This window comes from Cnephaeus nilssonii (genome assembly GCF_951640355.1).
Source record: "Cnephaeus nilssonii genome assembly, chromosome: X".
NCBI classification, from domain to species: Eukaryota; Metazoa; Chordata; class Mammalia; order Chiroptera; family Vespertilionidae; genus Cnephaeus; species Cnephaeus nilssonii.
Genome location: NC_137071.1, coordinates 99,206,964 through 99,230,335, shown reverse-complemented (window position 1 = coordinate 99,230,335; position 23,372 = coordinate 99,206,964).

The following is a 23,372-nucleotide window of genomic DNA, read 5'->3' as shown; positions in this document are numbered from 1 at the left end:
TTTGATTCCCACATCAGAATTGATATAGTTATCCCAATTTTTAAATGAGGAAAAAGTTTGCTGACATATTAAAACAGTTTCTCAAGATAACCTAAATAGAAAGTGAGAGAGCCCACATTTTTCACCTGGAAGTTTAGAGTTCCCCATTCTGAGCAGGACCTTTTTTCATCCCCACAGTCAATCAATCTCCAGATCCCAGCATTTCTTCTTCTGCTGTAACTCTTGAATTTGTTCCTTCCTATCCATTTTTCATGGCCACTTTTTTCCCAGATCTTTGTTAGTTCACCTGTTCAGTGGCCTCTTAGGAATAGCAATGACAATTGAGTAACTACCATCCTTCTCTAAAATCTGACTTTTGGCTACATCTGGAATATATTACATCACTTATTTTGAAGTATACATGCCTAAAAGTCTGGTTGCCTTTTTTCTCCCTCTGGTATTGCTGACACTGAAAATAATCTGTCTCTCTCTGTCTCCCTCCATCTCTCTCTATCTCTCTCTCTCTGTTTCTCTCTCTCTCTCTCTCTCTCTCTCTCTCTCTCTCTGTTTCTCTCTCTCTGTTTCTCTCTCTCTCTCTCTCTCTCTCTCTCTATATATATATATATATATATATATATATATATATATATATATATAATAAAAGCATAATATGCTGTGAGGGTAGCCCAGGTTCCGGGAGCCTGCCGGCGGCTGGAGGAAATCCCGGGTCCTGGGTGCCAGAGGGAAGCTGGTACTGGCAGCCGGGGGAAGAAAGGCCTACTCTTGCACTAGAGCTCCAGTGCATGAAATTCATGCACTTGGGGGGTGTCTCTCAGCCAGGCCTGTGCCCTCTCACAGTCCGGGAGCCCTTGGGGGATGTCCAACTGATGGTTTAGGCCCGCTCCTTTAGCGCTGCTGCAGAAGTGAGAGAGGATCCCGCCACCACTGCTGAGCTTGCCAGCCGTGAACCCGGCTTGTAGCTGAGCAGTGTTCCCCCTGTGGGAGCGCACTGACTACCAGGGGGCAGCTCCTGCTTGAGTGTCTGCCCCCTGGTGGTCAATGCACATCATAGCGACCAGTCGTTCCACCATTCGGTCCATTTGCATATTAGCCTTTTATTATATAGGATAGGTATAGGTATAGGTATAGGTATAGGTATAGGTATAGGTATAGGTATAGATATGGATATATGGATATGATATATATGGATATGTAGAATGTCTATACAGAGATTCTGTGATTGTAGAAATGAAAAGACCTGAATGGCTAAATGATGATCACAAAGGTACAGTAGGGTGTGTTTTAACTTGAAATGAGACATTCTGAACCTTTGGCCTCTCTGTTCAGTCAGTGAGCTGTTTTATGTCTCTTTCCTTATGCCCAGTTGTTCCCATTTCAATTTTGAATTTTCTTAGTATCACTTAACTCTCTTCTCTTTAAAAGCTTTTTTTTGTAATAATATGTAATTTATATGTAAACTTATGACCTTTTCTTGTTTGCCATAAAAGAATGCTGATTTGTATGTATCAGCTGAAATATGTTTTTTTGTCATTCTACTAGGAGGTAAAGAGTCACTAATATGGTCTCTAAGTCCTAAAAGACTTTAATACTTCTTTGCTTATCTTTGATCAACTTGGTTTTAGAACTCTAATTATATAAAAAAATGTAACTATCATAATGTCAACCACATTTAACCTTCTTGATATCCCATGATTCTTTGCACTAAGGGCACAAGGCCAGGTCTTTGCTGACTGCTTGATAACTGAATGAGTGATTATTCTCCTTGTTAATGGACAATGATATAGAAAACTCTTCCATATGTACAGAATATTAATGAGAAGCTGCAAAAGCTGAGATAAGACTATAAGATGCTGCAAGCAATCACTTATAAGAACATTATAAAAAATATTACTCTTCGAGGATGTAGTCAGACTGGGGGGGTTGGTCCCTGTGTGACGAATGAGGAGGAAAAGGGCAAGACACATTCTTGCCCACATGAATAACTGAGTAATTTGCAAACATCATTTCTTCAATCATTTCTATTATTTAGTATTTCATTTAAATTTAACAAAAATAAACTTTGTGAGATAGCATTGCATATGTTGACATTGGGAGGGGAAGCATTTTGCTTCCTTCTCAACCTCTTTAATGCTTTCTGTGCCAGGTACAGTGTGTCAAGCATTTGTCCTTCATGAAAAATACCACAGAAATGATTGCTAAAGAAATTTCAACCAACCCCAGCAAACTGGCCAGTCCATAGCAAAGTTATTTCCCTTCATACTGGTTTTTAATTTGGGGTATTGTCTTTAATTGGAACATTTAGGAAAGTCATTCTTGGGTGACATACTAAAAAGGAAGAATGCTCATTAGATATTGTTTAATTCTCCAGTATAATTCACTTGGGCTCTATAAATAAGATCTCTGAATCAGTTATAATAGATACATGGGATGTCACAGCCACAAGGGACTGAGAAATCATTTAAGCCTGTTTTTCTCAATTGAGTATTGTAGAAACCATTTTTAAAGGGAAAAATATTCTTACTAATCCCAGTGTGGACTTAAATTATTTGTAGAATGCTAATAGAACAAGAATGTAATAATATAAATAGTGTAATGTAACATGTAATATTTTTACATACATAAATATATATTTAAAGTAATACATTAAACTAAGTATAACTTGTTATACATAGAACACTTGAGATGATTCCCTTCTCCCACTTCTTTCTACTGGTCCGAAAAGGACAACTGTGTCATATACAGGGCCTTTGTTTGGTAGGAAGACATCTTCTGTCTAACATGTACATCTTTGTAGGTTTTTTGGTCTAGTTTTTAACAATTACAACAACACTCTACTTGGCTTTCATTAAACTGATAACATAAAAACATTAGTGGGCAGAAAAATAACATAGCAGTCCTTGATTATAAGAATATACCTTGGACACTTTAAAATAAATTATCATAGAAATTAAAACTCAAAATTAGAATATTCTAATAATCACAGACAAACCATCTTCCCTAATAAATTTGCAAAGCATAATTTGAAAAACATTGATCTAGACCAATCCTCTTTTTTCTTTTTACAAAAGGAGAACTGTTAAAGTCATAAACAAGCCAGAAGTTGAGCTGAAACAGGAATCCAGAAATGAATCAATTTCTTGATTCTTAGTAGAGCAAATTTTCTGCAAAGCAATACAACTTTTATTTGTATAATTTAAATTTATCCCATCCAAGACTAAAATCAGAATATTACCACTTTGTGTTATCTCCCATAATGCTTGGAGTTTTAAATCACTTAGGGATCCATGAATATTCATCTGTTCACTGTCATTAACTGCTTTATACTTGAAATTTTATTTGTTTGACAGTAGAATGATGTCTTATTTTTATGTTGGTGCTGATAGTGTTTAAAGTATGAAGAATAGGTGATAATGAGAAAGTTCCTAGAAAAATCAGGTTAGGAAAAAGAATCAAGGCTCTGGGATGCAATGCATTTGGCCATAGCATGATGAGTTTAGATAGTTGGAGCAGTGACAAGTATTAAGATTTGTAGATAGCTATTATTTTTAGCTTCTAAATCCCACCTTTGTATACAAAATGTAAAGGTCACTAGATGAAGAGTTAACCACATTTCCTTTTTTGACCTCAGTTTCCCAATATGTAAAATGAGGCAGTGTGCAAAATATAAATCAGCAGTTTCAGCTGCCCTGCCATTTTCACTTTATTTCCTCCCTATAATTTGGCTACAAGTTTTGAATGAAATATGATATAACCAAACAATTCAGTTTGTTCTGAGTCTTTTTTGATGTACTTAAAATTAGAGAGATATAAAGTGTGTTATGCTATATTATTGGGTAACTTGATAACAACTACACTTGATTCCATTTTACTTAATATCCTTTCCATTTTGTTTCTATAACTTAATTTGAAGTTTTGAGCAAAGTACTATGTTGTACATGTATAAAGGGAGAGAGTATAGGAATCATTTGTTGCTGTCACCATCAAATGACACATGCAATGATGTTTATGTGACACCTTGAAGGATAGATGAGATTTTGAAAGCCAATAGATAAAAACGGAGGGCTTTCAAGGTTGGGGAGGAGACTGATCAGGTGAGCCTGGCATGTTCAGGGAACATTAATGAGCAAGGGAATGGTGAGAGTAGGGAGAACTTCAATAAGACTTTCAGAAAGAAGCCAGGCTGCGAAGGACCTTGGATGGCAGTCAATGGAGTTTGATCTTGATAAGCAGACAAAAGACTCCATTGGGGCTTTCTGTGTATAGATATTCTCAGATGAGCATTAACTAATGGGTCTGGGTCCAGTGCCTGTCCATGCAGTTGGTTTTGTCCATCCTTTGATGACAATGTGCTCTTTCCCTCCTGTAAAACTCAGTACTTTTTCTCTTTTTAGGAACTGCTTTGGGTGACCTTTATTTCCTTATCTGTAAAATGAAAGCATGGAAGTAGATCTGATGATCATGATTCATTCTCAGTCTCCTCCCTCCCTCTTTCTCTCTCATCAGTGAAGTATCTCACTACAGCAGCTATTATGTACTTGTGTGGAGGTGAGAAGATGTGTGTAGTTTGGGAAAACAAATCCCACAGATGATTTTTAAATCAACATTAAAATCCATAAATTTTAAAACGCCCAAGCTCTGACATTTTGATTTACAGTCCTTATTCGTGAAAAATTCAATTTGGTGATTCTGGAAAATATACAGGAAAAGTCAATCATGTTTTTAACATTTATTATCTTTTTGGCTAAATTAACAGGATACAGAACTAAAAGTAGCTGAAACAATGAGGACAATTTATTATCTCAGAACCAGATGAGGTTGGTTTTAGGATTATTTAGTTCAGTGGTTCAGTATTCTCATCAGAGATATGACTTTCTTCTGTCTTTCTTCTCTGTCATCCTCAGCATCCTCAGTATTATAATGTCTCCCCCTCTTGTTTGCAAGATGGCTGCAGCAGCTCCAGAAAACATATGCAGAAAAACAAAACAAAGCACGTGAGAGTAAGAGGAAGAGGAGACATTTATTCTCATTTTTCTTTTAATTATGAAGAAAAACCTTCCCTAACCAAATTCCCTCATGTTCCACTGGCCAGAGAAGCAATAGTCACATACTCATTTCTTAAGTGCAAGAGAATATTCAGATGTTGGTATCTAGCATATCCAGCTTCTATAGTGAGAGGTAGTTCTGCCTGAATAGGAGAAAGGGAGAGGGAAATGGATGTTGGGAAAGCAACTAATAGTGCCTGTCACATTGTCCTTTTTCCAGCACTCATCTTAAGACTCACTCCTCCTTTATGTAGCCACTGGCTAATTAAAGCTAAGTATTTAGCATAAATCAGGGCTTTTGTGGATTATCTGAATAATTAGAGAGATTGTATGCCCAGGGCCCTTATTTTATTTCATCTAAAAGTTTAATGATAAATGGGCTTCCATTGCCCAAAAGGAGCTTCTCTGGTGCTGAAACCGGATATAATTTTTTTTAATTGAATTGAGCTTTAGGAAAATAACTTAAAATATACAAAGATTGTGATAAAGAGCAGCTTAAATTCTCATTTTTTTTGGCTTTACAAATCTTCATCAACTACCAAAAATAAGACCAGATTAAAGGGGTATGTGAATATTTAATGTAAATTTAGGAATATGTTGCTAAAAATCAGGAAAGAGTTTAGAGCTATGACTATGAGTAAATTGTGAAATATCAGCTTACTTCTCTGCTACAACGCTGACCTAAAGAAGCTTTTCTGTTTCCCCAGCAACCTCACACAGCATTAGCTTGCTTCCCTCAGAGTAAATTAAATGTGATTTTCAAGTACTACACTTCATTATTTCAGAAATCACAAAACCTCACTGAAATAAGAACATTTCATAAATCATATTGGAGTTTATTTTTAAACCAGAGCAGAGAAAGTATTTATTTGGAAAAATATTTTTCTTTTAAATCTACTAAATTTTCTAGGACTTATAAATTATCTCCATGAGGAAATGATAAATAAGGAATTGTATGTATAATTTACTTATAATTCATTAGTGATTGCCCAATCATATTTTTTAAAAAGTATTAGTTACCAGGGATATGAAAAAGATAAAAGCCACATCTCAAATGAACCATCTAATGTCAAGCAAGATCAAAAGCTCCAGATGATGAAAATTGTGTTAGTGCTAAGAAACATTCTCTAAAGTCAAATGTTAGCTACTTTTACCATACGTTCAAATTTTAAACATGTAAGCTATTGGTTATTGGACATCAATACTTTTGTGTAAATGAGTTTGAGATCATTTTCCTTTATTGTGGTAAAATACAAATAACAGAAAATTTACTATTTTAACCATTTTAAAGTGAAAAATTCAGTGATATTGTTATGGTCTGAATGTATCCTTCAAAATATTGAAATCCAAATCTCCAAGATGATGGTTTGGGGGTGAGGCCTTTGGGAGCTGATCAGGTCATGAGGACTGAGTTCTATGAATTGGAATCGTGCCTTATCAAAAAAGCTCTGGAGTGGTCCCTAGGCCCTTCTACTATGTGAGTACACAGTGAGAAGATGCAAGCTATGAACCAAGAAGAGGGCCCTTAGGAGAACACAACCATGCTGATGCCTTGATCTTGAACTTCCAGCCTCTAGAATCTGTGATGTTTTGTTATAACCACCAAATGAGACAAAGACAAGCATTTAGTATATTCACAATGTTAAACAACCATCACCACTACCTAGTTCCAGAACTATTTTATCACCACAGATGGAAACCCCATGCTAATTAAGCAGTCACCTCCTAATGTCTTCTCCCCCAATTCACCTCCTAATGTCTTCTTCCCCAATTCCTGCCAACCACTAATCTGGTTTGTGTCTCAATAGTTTGGCTATTCTGGATATTTCACATAAATGGAATCATACCATATGTGGTCTTTTGTGACTGGCTTCTTTCACTTAGCATGTTTTCAAGGTGAATCCATGATGTAGCATGCATCAGTACTTCATTCCTTTTAATGGCTGAATAATGTTCCATTGTATTGCTATACCACATTTTGTTTATCTAACCATGAGTTGTTGGACATTTGTGTGTTGTTTCAACCTTTTGGCTATTATGAAGAGTGCTGCTATGAATATTCATGTATACATTTTTTTGTCTACATATGTTTTCAATTCTCATGTGTAATTTACCTAGAACTAGAATTGTTGGGTCATAATAGTTGAAGTTTGAACATGCAAGCCAGGGTCTACATATGAAGGACATGAAGATCCTCATGTAAGTGGTAGAGTTTGGGTAAGAGTGGAAAGAGAAGAGGTGTACTCTGGGGACAAGGGGCTGGTGCTCCCCTCCCTGCCACATTCTGACTCAGCACTCCCAGGAATTTGAGAATTCTACATTTGAAACTAGTCTTCTGCAAAGTTGCAGGTGTTGCTGTTTCATTTTACCAGAATTCTCAGGACATATCTTTTTGTCTAGGGCACACCTAAAAGGAATCTAAGTGGCCCAGCCAGCATGGCTCAGTGGTTGAGCATCGACCTATGAACTAGGAGGTCACGGTTCGATTCCCGGTCTGGGCATATGCCCAGGTGGCGGGCTTGATCCCCAGTGTGGGGCATGCAGAAGGCAGCCAATCAATGGTTATCTCTCATCATTGATGTTTCTCTCTCTCCCTCGTCCTTCCTCTCTGAAATAAATAAAAATATATAATAAAATAAAATAAAGGGAATCTAAGTGTTTTTCTTATAAAAGATCATATCTCACAAACTCCTCTTGATCTAGGGGAGGAGTTATCAATTTTCATATTGCTACTAGAGGAAGGAACATGGTCACATTGTCAGAATGGGTAGGACAATGGGTGGCAAACCCAGAAAGTGACTCAAATCTCTGGCTTACTGGTTCAGTGAGTTGGCCATTAGGTAGCATATTTTATTCTTCCTGCCCTAGCACATTGGCCTTGAATAAGAAGTCCCCATGAATAATAGCCCCAGAACTGTTTTTTTCAGAGACCGGTAGATAAGTTGAACAATTCTACATTGTTTTCCAAAAAACAACGTATTTTTCTTGTTTGAGTAAAACTGAAAGCCCCTTTCTAGCTATCACAAAATTAAAACTCTTCCCTGATAACTTTAAGCTGATAATTAGCTGAAAATAGGGCCAGAATAATTTGTTCTTCAATGTTCTTCTAGAGTCTCTTTTCTGCTATATTTACTCCCACTTAGGGTTATTGAAGTCACAGATAACTTTTCTTTGGTCATTTTTAGATAATTTCTTATTTCACAGCCTGTCCAAACCCATGGATTTCTGAATTTGTCAATTTTAAATGGGATTTCCTTGGTCTACTCAGGACTTTCATAGAAAGCTTCCTGTTCTGCTGTGACCTTGAGGAATAAAAGGATTCCTTGATTAGTGGTGAGATGACACCATTACAAATTACCTGAGTCTGTGTGAGTCCTTCATAAGGCCTGAACTACACTAATCTAAGCTGGCTTTGAATGAATCCCTTGTCCCTGACATGTTCATAAAGAAAGATTGTGTTGACCAGTTATTAATGCCAAAGACACATGTCTCTTAAATCAAAATAAGGTAAAAAACAAAAACAAATCACCTCATTTATCTATTCATCATACATGTTTTTGGGCCCAGCCCTTCACTAGGATATGGGAATCTAGAAGATGAACAACAGAAGTGTCTGGCATTCCCTCTGTCCAAATGAGGAAAACCCTTCAAGATCATGTCACTGAACAGATGAGGGGACTAACACTGATGTTCTGAACCAGAGAGTCCAGGCTAGGACTAACTGGTTCTGTAATACTCCTTCTACCATAGGACCACCCTGATGCTTGGGTTTAACTCAGAGGATTAAGATAGTTCAATCATGGGACACCATAGGCTATCTGCATATGATTTTGGAAGCTGGGAAACACATGTCCAAGTATGTGAGCAAGGCACATGTTCTAAACCTGTTGAATTCAGTGGCATTATTCCTCTTCAAACAAGCTATAAATTTGGTGAGCTAAGTGTACTCTCTGTCTCACTGAATCTTAACCAAAGTGCCTAGGCATCCTGGAGTATCACAAGTCTTTTACAGCTACATGATTATATTTTGATCAACATATGATTTCTTTTTTGCTATGGCTGAGGTTCAACACTGTTGGGAGAGGTCTGCCAGATGAGGCATGAACTGCATAAGTGAGGAGTTGGGAGTACCATTGGTCATGTATATAAGTAAGAGGTAGAACATAATTTCAGCACCAAGGAAAGATAGTGTGATACCTAGGAAATGTAAGAATTTGGCTTAGAGACTATTTGAGAGAGCATAAATATCAGGGTAATAAACAGTTCCAAACAAAGAGCCACATAAGTATGCAATAATTGTGTATGCATTCCTAAATACAGAGAAATAGTCATTTGAGGCCATTGCCATCCACATGCATTGGGCTATTTTGAATTGTTTAATCACTTTAAGTATACTGTCTAAAATACAATATTTGTCAATGTGACTTGTTTAAAGAACAGCTGAGAAACGCTATTCTAGTGAAACCTGATTCTGCTTGCTGAACTATTGTTGAAGCCTCATAGAAAGTGTCAAGAGTGAATTCAGAGGAGAGAGAAATCTTTTCTGACTGGGATAATTAGGGAAGACTTTGTAGACAGGGTGGTATCTGAGGTAGATTTTGAAATCAATTGCACAAATATATGATGGAAGAAATGGACTTAGCAACCCATGTGAAAAGGGCTCAGGGTTTTATCCCATAGTAAGCCCATGAATTAATGTATTCCAGAAAATGTTACTACACCTATATTGGGGAACTGTGCTATGTGTTAGAGTTAGGGAGCTTAGTTGTGCCCTGGACATTCTCGCAGTTTAGTTGGGGGAAGGTATGGTAATAGATAGCTGTTATATAAGTGAAACTACCTGCTCATTTGGCACCTGAATGCAAATTAGAAGGCCTGGAGCATAGGGTAGAGCTCAAGACAGTAAGCATGTGGTGAGAATTGAGTCTGGGGCCATGGGAAGAGGCACAATCATGGAGGGTCTTGTCCAACATTTTAAAGAGTTCATACTTCACTATATATGAGACAAGAGTATAAGATAGGATTGTGCATTTCCCATATTTCCACCATTTCAAGATACCATCCATTGCTGATAACTTGCATCCTTGATCTAAAATGATCGCTGTTGAAAAGATAAAATGATTCACATTAAATATAGGGTGTCCCCCAAAATGTATATATACACTTTGAATAATTATAAAGGCAGTGTTTAATAAAATACATTTCATTTTCAAAACCATAAAGTTGATTTTTAAAGCTGAAGATTTTTTACCAGAAACAGCTTCGTTCTCTAAGAACCTGGAATTCAGTAAAGAAGAAGCACCAACAGTGCAAACACTTAAATCACAGTCATCTTTAAGTGGGAAGCCTAAGGAACAGTTCCCACTGAACCTGGTTCCACACTATACATCTTATCCTATATAATAAAAGCCTAATATGCTAAGTGTCTGGTCGGCCATTCAACCAAACAAAGCGTAATAATATGCTAATGATATACAAAGGCTGCTCAACTGCTTGCTATGATGTGCACTGACCACCAGGGGGCAGACACTCCAACCAGTAGGTTAGCTTGCTGCTGGGGTCCGGCCAATTGGGACTGAATGAGTCGGGCTGGAGACGCCCTGGAGCCCTCCTGTGGTCCCTCCTCTGCTGGCCAACCTCCTGCATCCCTCCCTAACCCTGATCATGCACTGGTGGGGTCCCTCGGCCTGGCCTGCACCCTCTTGCAATCCAGGACCCCTCAGGGGATGTTGGAGAGCCAGTTTCAGCCTGACCGCAGAATGACCAGTCACTATGGCATGCACTGACCACCAAGAGACAGACGCTCAATGCAGGAGCTGCCCCCTGGTGGTCAGTGCACTCCCACAGAGGGAGCGCCACTCAGCAAGAAGCTGGGCTCATGGCTGGCGAGTACAGTGGCAGTGGCAGGAGCCTCTCCCACCTCTGTTGCAGCACTAAGGATGTCCAACTGACGGCTCAGGCCCGCTCCCCATCAGTTGGACATCCCCTGAGGACTCCCGGACTACAAGAAGGCACAGGCCAGGCTGAAGGAGGCTCCCTCCCCCGAATGCACGAATTTCATGCACCAGGCTTCTAGTAAGAACATAAAAAGAAGCTCCTCACAAACCTCATTGGATACCATTTCACTTGACAGCATGATATTGGAAGAACAGTTGTTAGAAAGTGCTGGAAGTGATAGTTTTCTGGGAAAAGGTATTAAAAAGAATTCAAGTACAAATTATCAGAACCCAGCAGATAGTGCAAATGCCACTGCAAACCTACAGAATTATGGTGAAACCTCTCCAGATGCCATCAGTACAAATTCAGAAAATGCTCAAGAAAACCATAATGGCCTGATGTCAGTTGTGATGTTTAAAATTACTGGTGTTAATGGGGAAATTCACATCCGAGGGGAAGATACAGAAATCTGTCTTCCAGTGGACCAAGTGACACCAGATCAGTTAGGCCAGTGGACAGCAAAGTCATTAGTCAACAGAGCCAAATATCAACAGTACAACGATTGAAATTTCTTTTGAGAGCCAAATTTTTTAAACTTAAACTTCTTCTAACACCACTTCTTCAAAATAGACTCGCCCAGGCTGTGGTATTTTGTGGAAGAGCCACACTCAAGGGGCCAAAGAGCCGCATGTGGCTTGCGAGCTACAGTTTGCCGACCACGGAGTTAGGCAATATCAGTCTTCAGCATTACCTTTCCAATCGTTCAGTAGGTTCTGATCATAAAGCTGTTATTCATTCAAAATCCTCTCCTGAGATTATTCTGAGATTTGAAAGTGGGCCTGGTGCTGTAATACACTCTTTGCTTGCAGGAAAAAAAAAAGTGTTTCTGCAATGCCATATAGAAAACTTTAGCACTGAGTTTCTTACAACTTCCCTTATGAATACTCAACATTTTTTTGGAAGATGATACTGTTGCAACAGTGATGCCAATGAAGATACAAGTTTTTAACACAAAATAAATTTAAAAGATGAGAGTCCTCATGGTAATACAATATCCCTTGAACCAGCTCCTATAGCCATTCACATTGATCATCTTGTGGTAGAGAGAAATGACGATGGCTCTTTTCATATCAGAGATTCTCAGATGCTTAATTAACACTGGGAATGATTTGAAAGAAAATGTCAAAGTGAATCATTTCTGCTTTCCAGTGGAAAGAATGTTCTGAAGAAACAGCACAGTGTCACTAAAGCTACACAGACAAAGTCCAGAGGCGCCTTGGTCTTCTCAGTCGGTTCACTCTCCTGAGCGCTCCTTCAACTTCACTTGTGAACAACTCAAGGAAAAGAATGAATCTCTTAAGCAGGAATTGGCTAAAGCTAAAATGGCTCTTGCAGAGAGGCTCACCTGGACAAAAATGCTCTTCTTCATCATATAAAGAAGATGACAATTGAATAGCAGGAGTGGCAGTCAAAACCCAAATTATAGCTCTGGAGTCAGGAGGTTATATTTATAGAGATGTTACCAACGAATTGGGAGAATTTCCTTTTCATGAAAAGACAATAAAATGAAATGGAATGTGATGAAGTGGTGACTAGTCCAAAGCCAGTTTAGGAAGTATTAGGTAGGGGCATCAGAATCTTTTGGTTGTTTTGTGTTTGGGATTTAACCCTCTTTTAAACTGGTGTGATATAGAGAAGTCAATACATACTGTAAATTAATTACATGCCTAATGAAGATGTCATTTCCTCATTTTGATATCACAGTATAGGCATTGTTTTAAAAGAAAAATGAAAAACCTATTTTGTTCCACAGATTGTTGACTTTATCACTCTCTGCTAATGATTACTATGATTTACAAATATTCAAGTGCTTTTAGGGCTAATGTAAAATAAAAGGATTACATTTTAAATGTTTAAAAATACATTTCATTTTCACATCTGAGCTATCAGCTATTACAGTATGTATACATTTTTGGAACACCCTGTATATGCAGTTACTTCAGTTTATATATATATATATATATTAAAATGTAAAACTAAGGAACCTCAGAATTGTGTAATTATGGGTATGATGCTTGTTATGCTGATTATAATGCACCTGTGTGTTTTTTTCTGATTTGTTTTAAAATGAACATCTAGACAAACAAAGTACATTGGGGGGAAAAAGTTATTGGGCTATGGAAGGATTCCACCATTCTCTATATGAAAAAGATATGGTGATCATCTGTAGGCAGCACATTTATTCCTAGCACTCTCTTGCCACTTTTAAGACCAAAACTTATCCGTCTTCTCCACTAGACTCCCAAGTTAAATGAGGTAGGGTGTGCTGTTCTCTGCTTTATCCCTAGAACCCAGCAAGTGTTTATGCTTAAATTTGGCATTTAATACATGTTGGATGAATAAATGAGTGAATGAGTGGTTAAGACATGGAGGTGGAGATGAGGAGAGAAAACTACTGTTAAGTCTTTGGAAGGCTGGCATGTGAAAATGGTAATGTGCTTGTTTGCCATAGTTGCCTGCATAAAATGAAGTCAAGTAGATATAAAAATAAACTATAGAGAGACAGAGTGGTATCAATACAGGAAACACTTCTCTGGTCACCTGAAGACAAATGAGTATTTATATACTGTAGCAGTTTTTAAACCTTATTTGAAGCAATCTGATGAAAACTGAGGTTAGTCTTCCCAGGAAAATATGCATATGCACACATACAAGCCAAGCTTGCAGAAATGTCAAGGGGTTCAACAAACTTCTCATGGCCCATTTGTGTACCTCATTTGAGAATTTCTATTCTCACGATTTTGCAATTAACACAGCACCTTCATGTACATTATCTTAGGAGTAGAGACACTGTGGAGAAAGCAAGATTGAACTATGAAACCCATTGTGCAGGCAAAGAAAATGAATCTCAGAGAGGTTAAGTCATTTGCCCAAGGTCACATAGCCAATACATCCTGAAACAAGGATTGAGTCCAGGTGTGTCATACAACATATTTCAGGGGCTCTGCAGTGCATCACTGTTGTTTCTGTGTCCCTAGAAGTGTTCAAACAGGCAGTGAGATAGAGGTGCTATGAGCATTGACAGGGTGGATATGAAATACTTAATAAATGTATGAAATACTTTACAAGTCAGAAAGCACTGTATTTGACCACTTACCAGATGTGTGGTCTTAGGAATGTTACTTAAGTGTCAGTTTCTTTTTAAAAAATAATTTTTAGAGAAAGAGGAAGGAGAGATAGAGATAGAGAGAGAAACATTGATTTGTTCCACTTATTTAAGTGTTGATTGGTTGATTCTTGAATGTGCCCTGACTAAGGATTGAATCTACAACCTTGGCTTATCAGGACAACTCTGACCAACTGAGCTACCTGGCCAGAGCTAAGCCTCAATTTCTTCATCTTTAAAATAGAGATAATGATAATATCTGCCTTATGTGTTAGCAAGAGGCTAAATGTACACATTCCTTAGTACAGTACCTGGCATATGGTAAGCATCCAATAAACTTTAGCTGTTCTCAATAAATGGTAGCTAGTGTTGATGTAATTATTATTATTATTTGAAGTAATTTTATTTTAATAACACCATTAATCTCTCAGGAGGAAATTCTGTCCCTCATGACCAAGGCTGTGAAGGAGTTTTTCTGTACCTTTATTCAAGCTGTGAAGTTACATGGCTATGCTGCTTTAACCCATGGCATGCTGAACACTGGCCTATTCAGGTATTGTTTTTTTATTCTTTAAAGAGTACTAATAGAGATAACAAATATAGTGGAAATGATTACCATAATTTTTATGGTTTTAGTTGACAAAGTAGTTTATACTTAATATTTGTATTTTGACTCGATAATATACCCATATTTTCCCCAATTTGAAGCAGTCTCAAGAAAGAGAGAACAGACAATGCTGTAGCCCCTTAAAAAGTAAGCATGCCATCAAGTTGGCTAAATGTTTAAAATACAGGAATGGGCAAAAGTAGGTTTATAGTAATTAATTTATAGTACAAGGATAAACTAGTTCATGTACTCACAACTGTAAACCTACTTTTGCCAATCCCTGAATATATAGAAGACATGGAGGTATTCATAGAATAAGTCAAGAATTTGCCACTTTTGGAATGCTGAGCATCAGGGAGCGATAAACTACAGTGCTGGGAATTGTGCAAAATCTACAACTTGTGACATTTTGTAGTAAAATAGAAGAAGTATTAGTTTCCCCTTGGTGAGTCTGTCCTTGTCACTAAATATCTTAAGTTTCCTTTTTTTGGCAGATAGTTGTTAGATTAGGAGAGACAGTTGGCAAAGATGCCCCTTCAGATTTAAATAGCAGATAACATGTACATTGAAAGTGGGCACAAGCATATTTTGATAAATTTATTTTATCCCATTACTTTTTCCAGCAATAAATTTCTCTAAGCTTTTTTCTTTCCTCCTAATTAAAGCAGCAGAAAGTAGGCTGGTTATGTTCAGTATTTTTAATTACAACCTACTCTGTGTTTTTGTACACTACTGAATTGTATTAGGCAAACACACTGTCAAAATCCATTTGGCTTACATTTTAGCTAACTTTAATTTTATAGGAATTGAGAACAATTTTTTTAGGCTTTGGATAATATAAACTACCAACCAAGATGTCAAATTTATCATGTGATGCTTTATTCTTCTTTCTTTCCAGGCTGAAAGTTGTCTTGAATAGCTTTGCAAGGGAGATCATTGAAGTCAGTGAAGAGACTGTGAAGTACAGATTGGTAGTTACAAAATAGTCATGGGGATGTAAAGTGCAGCATAGAAAATACATTCAATAATATTGTAATAACTATGTATGGTGCCAGTTGGGCAGTGGAAATATGATTGTCTAACCACAATACTGGACATCTGAAACTAATACAAAATAATATTGAAAGTAAAGTGTAACTGAAAAAAATAATTAAAAAATTAATCCATATTTTATAAAGTAAAAAAATGAAGTAGAGACTTAAAACTTTAAGTTCTGGTTATTAAAATGGTCACATAATTTTTATCTATGTAAAGTGAGGTGGAGAGTTGAGGTGCAACTAAGAGGGATGAAAAGTCCCATACTTACCTCAATTATTTTGTTTACAGGCTTGCTTACTTTTCTTCCTGGAATGTCATGATCTGGGCTTCACTCGATCAAGGCCAAGTTTACTTTTTCTGAGCTATAAAGAATTCAGCTATGCTCTCTGAATGTAGTGTCTTTTTCTAGATATATTTCAGTATTTCACCTTTATAGTGGCAATACCTAGCAAAGCTCATAATAACTATCTAGATTCACAGAAAATAATGCAGTTAGCAGACATTTAGAATTTTGAGTGCAAGTTGATAGTATTTCTGTAGCTTTGATTTTATTCTCCACCATAAAAAGGGAAGATATTTGAAATTAAAAGTGCCTGACTTTGATCTATGTTTGAATAATCCTTGAGGCATTTATTGTAATTAAGGGGACTGACTTTGGTGCTCTTCCATTCATCCCAGTTTCCAAATAGGAGTTTTCTTTCTCTTTTTTGCATTACAAAAGAAAGGGTGGGAAATTAGTAGCTATTCACATATACACTTCTTCCTGCCATTTCTTCTGCCTGGTTGCCAAAGTACCACACTGAGCAAAACAGGAAAGTATTGCTCAAAAAGATACAAATGATGAACTTAATATAACGGAGAGTCTATATTACCTGCAGCTTTGGAACAGAGCTATCAGCCCACACTGACTAGGGAGTTATTTCCTCACGTTATTTTAATATGAAACAGTATGAGTGACAATCTGCAACACAGAAGAGACTGCCACTGAGGAGTCCCCAGTACTACAGAGGTATCTCCTGCTATTGATGCTTGCAATTATTTATTTTTAAAGGGAATTGTACTTTTTCAGAATGATGTTTCAGAAAGATATTGAGAGTGTTAAAAATGAGTTCGTCTATTTTTGTATGAAGTAACAGATGAAAAGATGAGTAATCAGTGATAAAAGGGCTCCATGCTTATCGAGTAGAATAGTGTTATGTTACCTAGACTTATTTAATTTTTCTCTTTGTTGCAATTATTGAATGGCACAATTATCCTCTTATTTTTTCTTTCTTTTTTCCTACCAAGTTTTGTTCAAAATATTTGGACAGCAAAACACCGTTGAGTGATGTGGCTTGTCCAGAAGTTCCACATCCCCTAGTAGATTCTGGAAAGAGCTGTAAGTTACATTTCTCTTTCTCTTCATTTTGAGGAGGAGATGTGAGGTAGGTTACTTTGATCTTATAGCAGGGTATCTTGTGGTCTGTTGTGCTATCTGTGTTGGCAAATTAGTTTAATTCACTTCAGTTTCATATTAAGCAACTCTGGAAAGTGCTGGGCTATGCCCTAGACAACTGTAGCCCCTGAGAAGTGAGTCAGTCAGATAGTTATCTGTTCACCCACAACCCACCTTACAAACTGAGTCCTGAGTGTGAACAATAGGGTTTCTTCACCTAAGAAACCACTTGCTGAGACAGGATCAGATTTGGATGGTGTGGGGATTGGGGTGGGAAGTCATTCTTTGGTCAAGACCACCTTAGCATTCTCTGCTGTCCCTGGACTTAGCCAAGGATCCTGATAAGGGGGAGAAAGGTGTGGGGGAAATGTGGTGAAATATTTCAGAATGGCATCTTGTACTCACCTAGCCTGTTCCCATGCAATGGTGTGGAGTATGGCATAGATCTTAGGCACTTAAGGTTGGGGGAAAGCAGCATGGGGTCTTGAACAGAGTTTGGGATTTGGAACATCTGGTCTGGTACCTGAGTCTCTGCTGTGTAACTCAAAATAAGTCACTGCATCTTTCTGAACCCTGACAACTTCACAGGGCTATGATGAACATCTAATCCAACAATAAACTTCAAAGCACTTCTAAAATCACAAAACACTAAATCAACTATTAGTTATTTGTGTCAGAGCTCGGGACTGGAAATGTAGATTGAGTCATCAATATAAATGTAAGAATGAAAGTTTGAGAGAAGTCTTACGAGATTTAACTCCTTAAATTATCATATTTTATAAAACCCAATTTTCTCATATCAGGTTTACTTCTCCTATTATTGACTTCCGTAACAGTTTCTCCCCTTCAGGGCAGGTAGACTCTACATTGATCTGTTCAAAGAGAGCCTTTTCCTGTTCCATCCTTTTACTGTACCTCTTCCTGTCTCTCCCAAGTTAAACTGAGGAACCAGCCAATTCAGCTTGCTTTCTCTGCCCTGACACCTGACAGGATTTGCCCAGCACTGTGGGCCACCAGGGAAAGATTTACTTCAAGGAGGGGATGGAAATCTTGGGAACTCCCAATCACACCTGGGTAACAATGGTAGAGATTCCCACCTGACTGAAGGGCTGTGTCTGGGCTGGGGAGGAGGGTCAGAGGGGAAGCACAGCCCCCCTGGGGTCCAGGTGGGGAGGAAGAATGAATATAAGAATAGAGAATTACAATTTACTTCCACAGTAAACTTTAGATTTTTGGCTCTTCTTTATTTGGATGTAAACCTTACAATTTTTAGGAATTATTTTCAGTGGGTCAAATAAATGATGGGGCTGGTGGCAGGAGGCACTGAAAAATATGAACTACAAATAGATTAAATTATCTGCCATATATAAATTGAAACAATCATTTCACTTTAAACTAGAGCTTTTGTCACATAGCAAGCAATGATTTTTTTCATGTTTCTTTATGTCAGCTTTCTAAAAACATCATAAATTCATAAGGTAGACTAAGTATTTAAAATTGCTGAGTAGGGAGAGTCTTCTGTACAAAACAAAACAAAACCTGAGACACACTAGTGAGCTACAATAAAGCCTATAGCTATGAGTATAGACACATAGAAATAAGTTAGAAGAATAGCTATTTTACTCCCTGTCATTTTCACACACTATGAAGATCCAGAGAGGTATTATTTGGCAGGCGGTATTATTTGAAAGCAGGTGTTACACATGCAATTATCATAAGCACTCTATAAGTAGGATGACCACATGATACAAATTTATCTTTATCCTAATACAGTTTACAGATTTTTTTCTGACAAATTACACTACACTTTATGGAAATGTAACATTTTGTATGAATGGGGAGGATAATCCTGGTTGCATGCTAATGAGGGAGACAAAGTAGCCTCACTCTTATTTGCAACTGGCCCAGACCTTTCCATTAGCAAATTAAAATCTGTTCAAATTTATTTACTAATATATTAGGAGATGCTTCAGGCTAACCCCTTGACCTGTATTATATAGCAAACAACTGTAGCAGTGAAAATAATTAATAGGATGTAATGCACCTCCTGTTTATTTCTTCTTCATGCCCAGGGGTCAGCTGTATAGTGGGTTTGCTATTTGCATTCAGTTACATGGGTATATTTACTTTAAAATTATCAATTATAGTTTCAAATGGCTATTGTTAATTGCAGTCTTCTTATTCAAGTGTGATACATATCATATACTGTATATGCTTTGTGTTTATTTCTATATTATATCACCTGCTCGTGGCCAATTCTGAGAGGATCCTATTCTTTTGAAAATAATGTCTTCTGAAGCCTGTTATGTTGTTTGTGTTTACTGAATAATGACTAGAGCCATGGCTTTATTCATCCTCATTATACCAATACCAAACCAATTAGTGTTCGCTCTCTATATCTTGGAAAAACCATCTCGTCTCTCAATTACCTTGTGGATCCTTAAAAGAGGTTTGGTTGCTAATGGACCTGAAATTTGCAATGGGAATGGCAGGGTTTACAGGGCTTCCCAGGAGTAGATGAGTGGACTAGGCTTTGCTGCCCTCTGCTGTCTATTTTAAAAGGCAGTGCTGTTTTTCTGGCTGCAGAGTTGTTTCTGAGCACTATTGTGTTTCATTCTGCTTGGAAACTAACCACAATATTGAGCAATGGAAATAAAAGTGCTGTTGCGATAGTAGGTGCACATAGATGGTACCAGAAGTATATGGTCTGTGTCTGTCTCATCTAAGAGCCAAGCCCGCTATGCACCTTTCACAAATATAATTCAAAAATTGGAGCCAGAAATTCTCACACATACAATGCTACCCTTTTGTTGCAACTTTTTCAAGATCTTTATTGGGGGGTGGCATTAATCCTCACCAGAGGATATTTTGTCCATTGATTTTAGAGAGAGTGGAAACGACGGAGGGTGGGGGAGAGAGAGAGAGACAGACAGACAGACATCGATGTGAGAGAGACACATTGATTGGTTGCCTCCCACAAGCTCCCTGACCTGGGGCAGGGAGCGAACCTGCAGGTACATGCCCTTGAGCAGGAATTGAACCCAAGACCCTTTGGTGTGTGGGATGACACTCTAACCACTTAGCAACACTGGCTAAGGCCCAACTTTTTCAAAACCTTTGACAGAAATGTTTCCAATATCTCAATGGTTCAGAATAATATCTGTGCTGGAATAGTTTTATGATTGAGAGGGTTCTCCATGTAAAAGCAAGGCTTAAAGAGAAGTAGTAGAAATAAAATCATAAATGACGGAAATGTTTTGTAGTGCAGAGTAGGTGGATGAATGGGAGACTTCTCATTTCTGTTCAACAAAAGTGAAAGGTGAGCCCTGGCTTGTTTGGCTCAGTGGATAGAGCATCGGCCTGCGGACTCAAGGGTCCCAGGTTCGATTCCGGTCAAGGGCATGTACCTTGGTTGCGGGCACATTCCCAGTAGGGGGTGTGCAGGAGGCAGCTTATTGATGTTTCTCTCTCATCGATGTTTCTAACTCTCTCTCCCTCTTCCTTTCTCTCTGTAAAAAATCAATAATATATATATATATATATATATATTTATTTTTTTTTTTAAAGTGAAAGGTGAATTTCCTTTTGTTTATCACCCCAGGGAATGGCATCCTCCTTTCTCTCTAAAACTTCCCAGGTGAAGTTTTTTTTCTTTCTCTAGTTAGCCTGCTTGTGACCCTCACAAACAATCATAAATTGGGGTTATGAAGTGTCAGGGCAGGTTCTTGGATGAATTCTCTGCAGCATCTATCATGTTGGTATCCCACATTTCTACATGCAACCAAGAAGGGTTGTTAGTTTTCTTGTCTGCTCAAACATAATCTTATGGCAGGGTGGGAATAGGTGTGGCTCTATTTCCTGTTTCTACATAACCTAGGATGGGCAGATGTCTTGAGTAGCAGCAGTCCTTTCTATTCGTGTAATATTCTAGGTATACTGAGAACTCCCAAATAATCTGTGAAGTAGTGGCAACAGTTGTTATTTGTGTATTTTACAGCTGAGCACACAGGTACAGACATTAAGTGACATGGATAAAAGTTACTGGGTTAACGCATAGTAAACATAGAATAGTACCATAACTTACATCTTCAGCAGCTTCAAAGAGGCAGCTATGAGAGGACTGTGACAACAGAAATCCTTGTGGAATGCACATCATGCATTAGCACCATCTCTTTCCCTGGAATGCCAATCCTTTCCTTACTTTCTTCCTTTATCATCCTCCTACTCTGTCCCCAAATTCCTGGATGGTGCTTTCATCCTTTCCCCAGCCAACCCTGTGGCAGCCACTATCAACTCTCCTTGACGCAAAACCCAAGACGCCACAACATGCCCCTTCCAGGTTTGGAGCCTATTCCTCCTCTTCTGAAACGAAATTGAAAGACTTGCTTATCTATGAGAATTGAATTTTTTTATAATTAGAGTAAATTGTCATGCTGATGCCATAAGGAGAACTACTTTTACCTGTCAGATTTAGCCCCTTTTACAAAATCACTATCAGGTTTTTGTCTTCCCATAGGATTAAGGCCCCTGTAGAGAGGTGGCATAGGACTGTGGACTCTTAGGTTGTTCTTTGACAGGTTGCAATCAGGCTTTTGATTCATTGCTTTCTCTGCAGCCATAAAAAAGTGCATTTCCCATAGATCAGTGGTTTCTACCCTTGGGGCTACACCACACATTCACTGTGGGCTGAACAAAAAATACCTCAGGAAATAAACATAATATAGCCTTTAAAATTTATATAAATATTATTATGCTTAGTTAAATACAAGTTGATTTAAAAATATTATTGACTTGACAGTAGCAGCTTATCAGTTAAAGTTTCTAAATGAACAGATACTGTAATCATGTAGAAATTCAATGAAACATTTCATTGTTTAAACGGTATCCTAATATTTCTTTTAAAAGAGAGAATCTATAGAAAAACATGAGCTGGAACTCAGAGGACCTGGGTTCTAATAGTCTCTCAGTTATAAACTCTGGATCCATTATGTATTGAGTGATTTGGAGCAAGTGAGTTGTTCTCCACCTCTGCTTTTCCCAGTCTAATAAAAATGCATTTATTACTAAATATTTATTGCGATTCTATTATACTGCTAACATGTATTCAGTACTTGTTCACCAGCGTTTTTAACATTCACAATGGCCCTGTGAAGTATGTGTTAGCTCTTTTTCAGAAAAAGAATATGCAACACATAGAAGGAAGGTATTTGTTCTTTCCTATTACTGTATTATATAATTTTTTTTAAAAGAGTTTCACTTAGAAATCACTATCATATGTAGTTAGGAATTCAGTTGATTTTACTGGTATTTGTAAAGTTGATTCTGCAACTACTATTTAGTGGATCCTTTTCTCACTTATTTTAAATCCAACCTTTATCTATACTGAATTCCTATATACTATACAGGATCTGCTTCTGGACTCTACTATGATCCATTGATGTGTCTTCCTGGTCCTGTGCTGTTTCACTGTTGCAATGACTAGTCTAAAATATTTTGATATTGTATAAGGCATGTGTAACTTCTTTATCCTTTCTGAATAGTTTCTAGAGGTTTAAAAAATCCAGGTTATTTTTGTTCATTTTCTCTTCTGCATGAATAATTACACTGATATTTTCAGGTTTAATGAGCAAAATGTATTGGATTAAAAGTAATTTGTGCAGAACTGACTTTTCCACACTATGGTAAATGTTTTCAATTATCCTTGTCATTTTTTATATCCTTCAGTAATTATAGCTGTATTCATATAGGTCTTATGTATTTTTGTTAGGTTTATTTCTAGAGATTATTATTATTGTTATTGTGAATAGATAGAGCTAGTTTTGAATGATAGGTAAAATTTAGATTTGAGGAACAAAAATAGTATAATTGAAAGCTTAGTGGAGAAAATAAGCATGTAGTGTTTGGGAGAAGGTAAGGATGGTAGAAGCTATTGCTCCCTATTATTTAGGTTAAATTTTACTGACAATACTTGCCTAACCTCTTTGATAGGGTTATTATGAAAGTTTTTCAAATGTGTGAAGTATGTGAAAATGGGTCTTCTAGTTTAATGCAGAGCAAGCAGAATTGTTTATTAAGTGTTAGATGAGCATATTCTGACACCTTGTGGTCATTTAAGGGTATGTGTGATGTAATTCAATTGGCTGAACT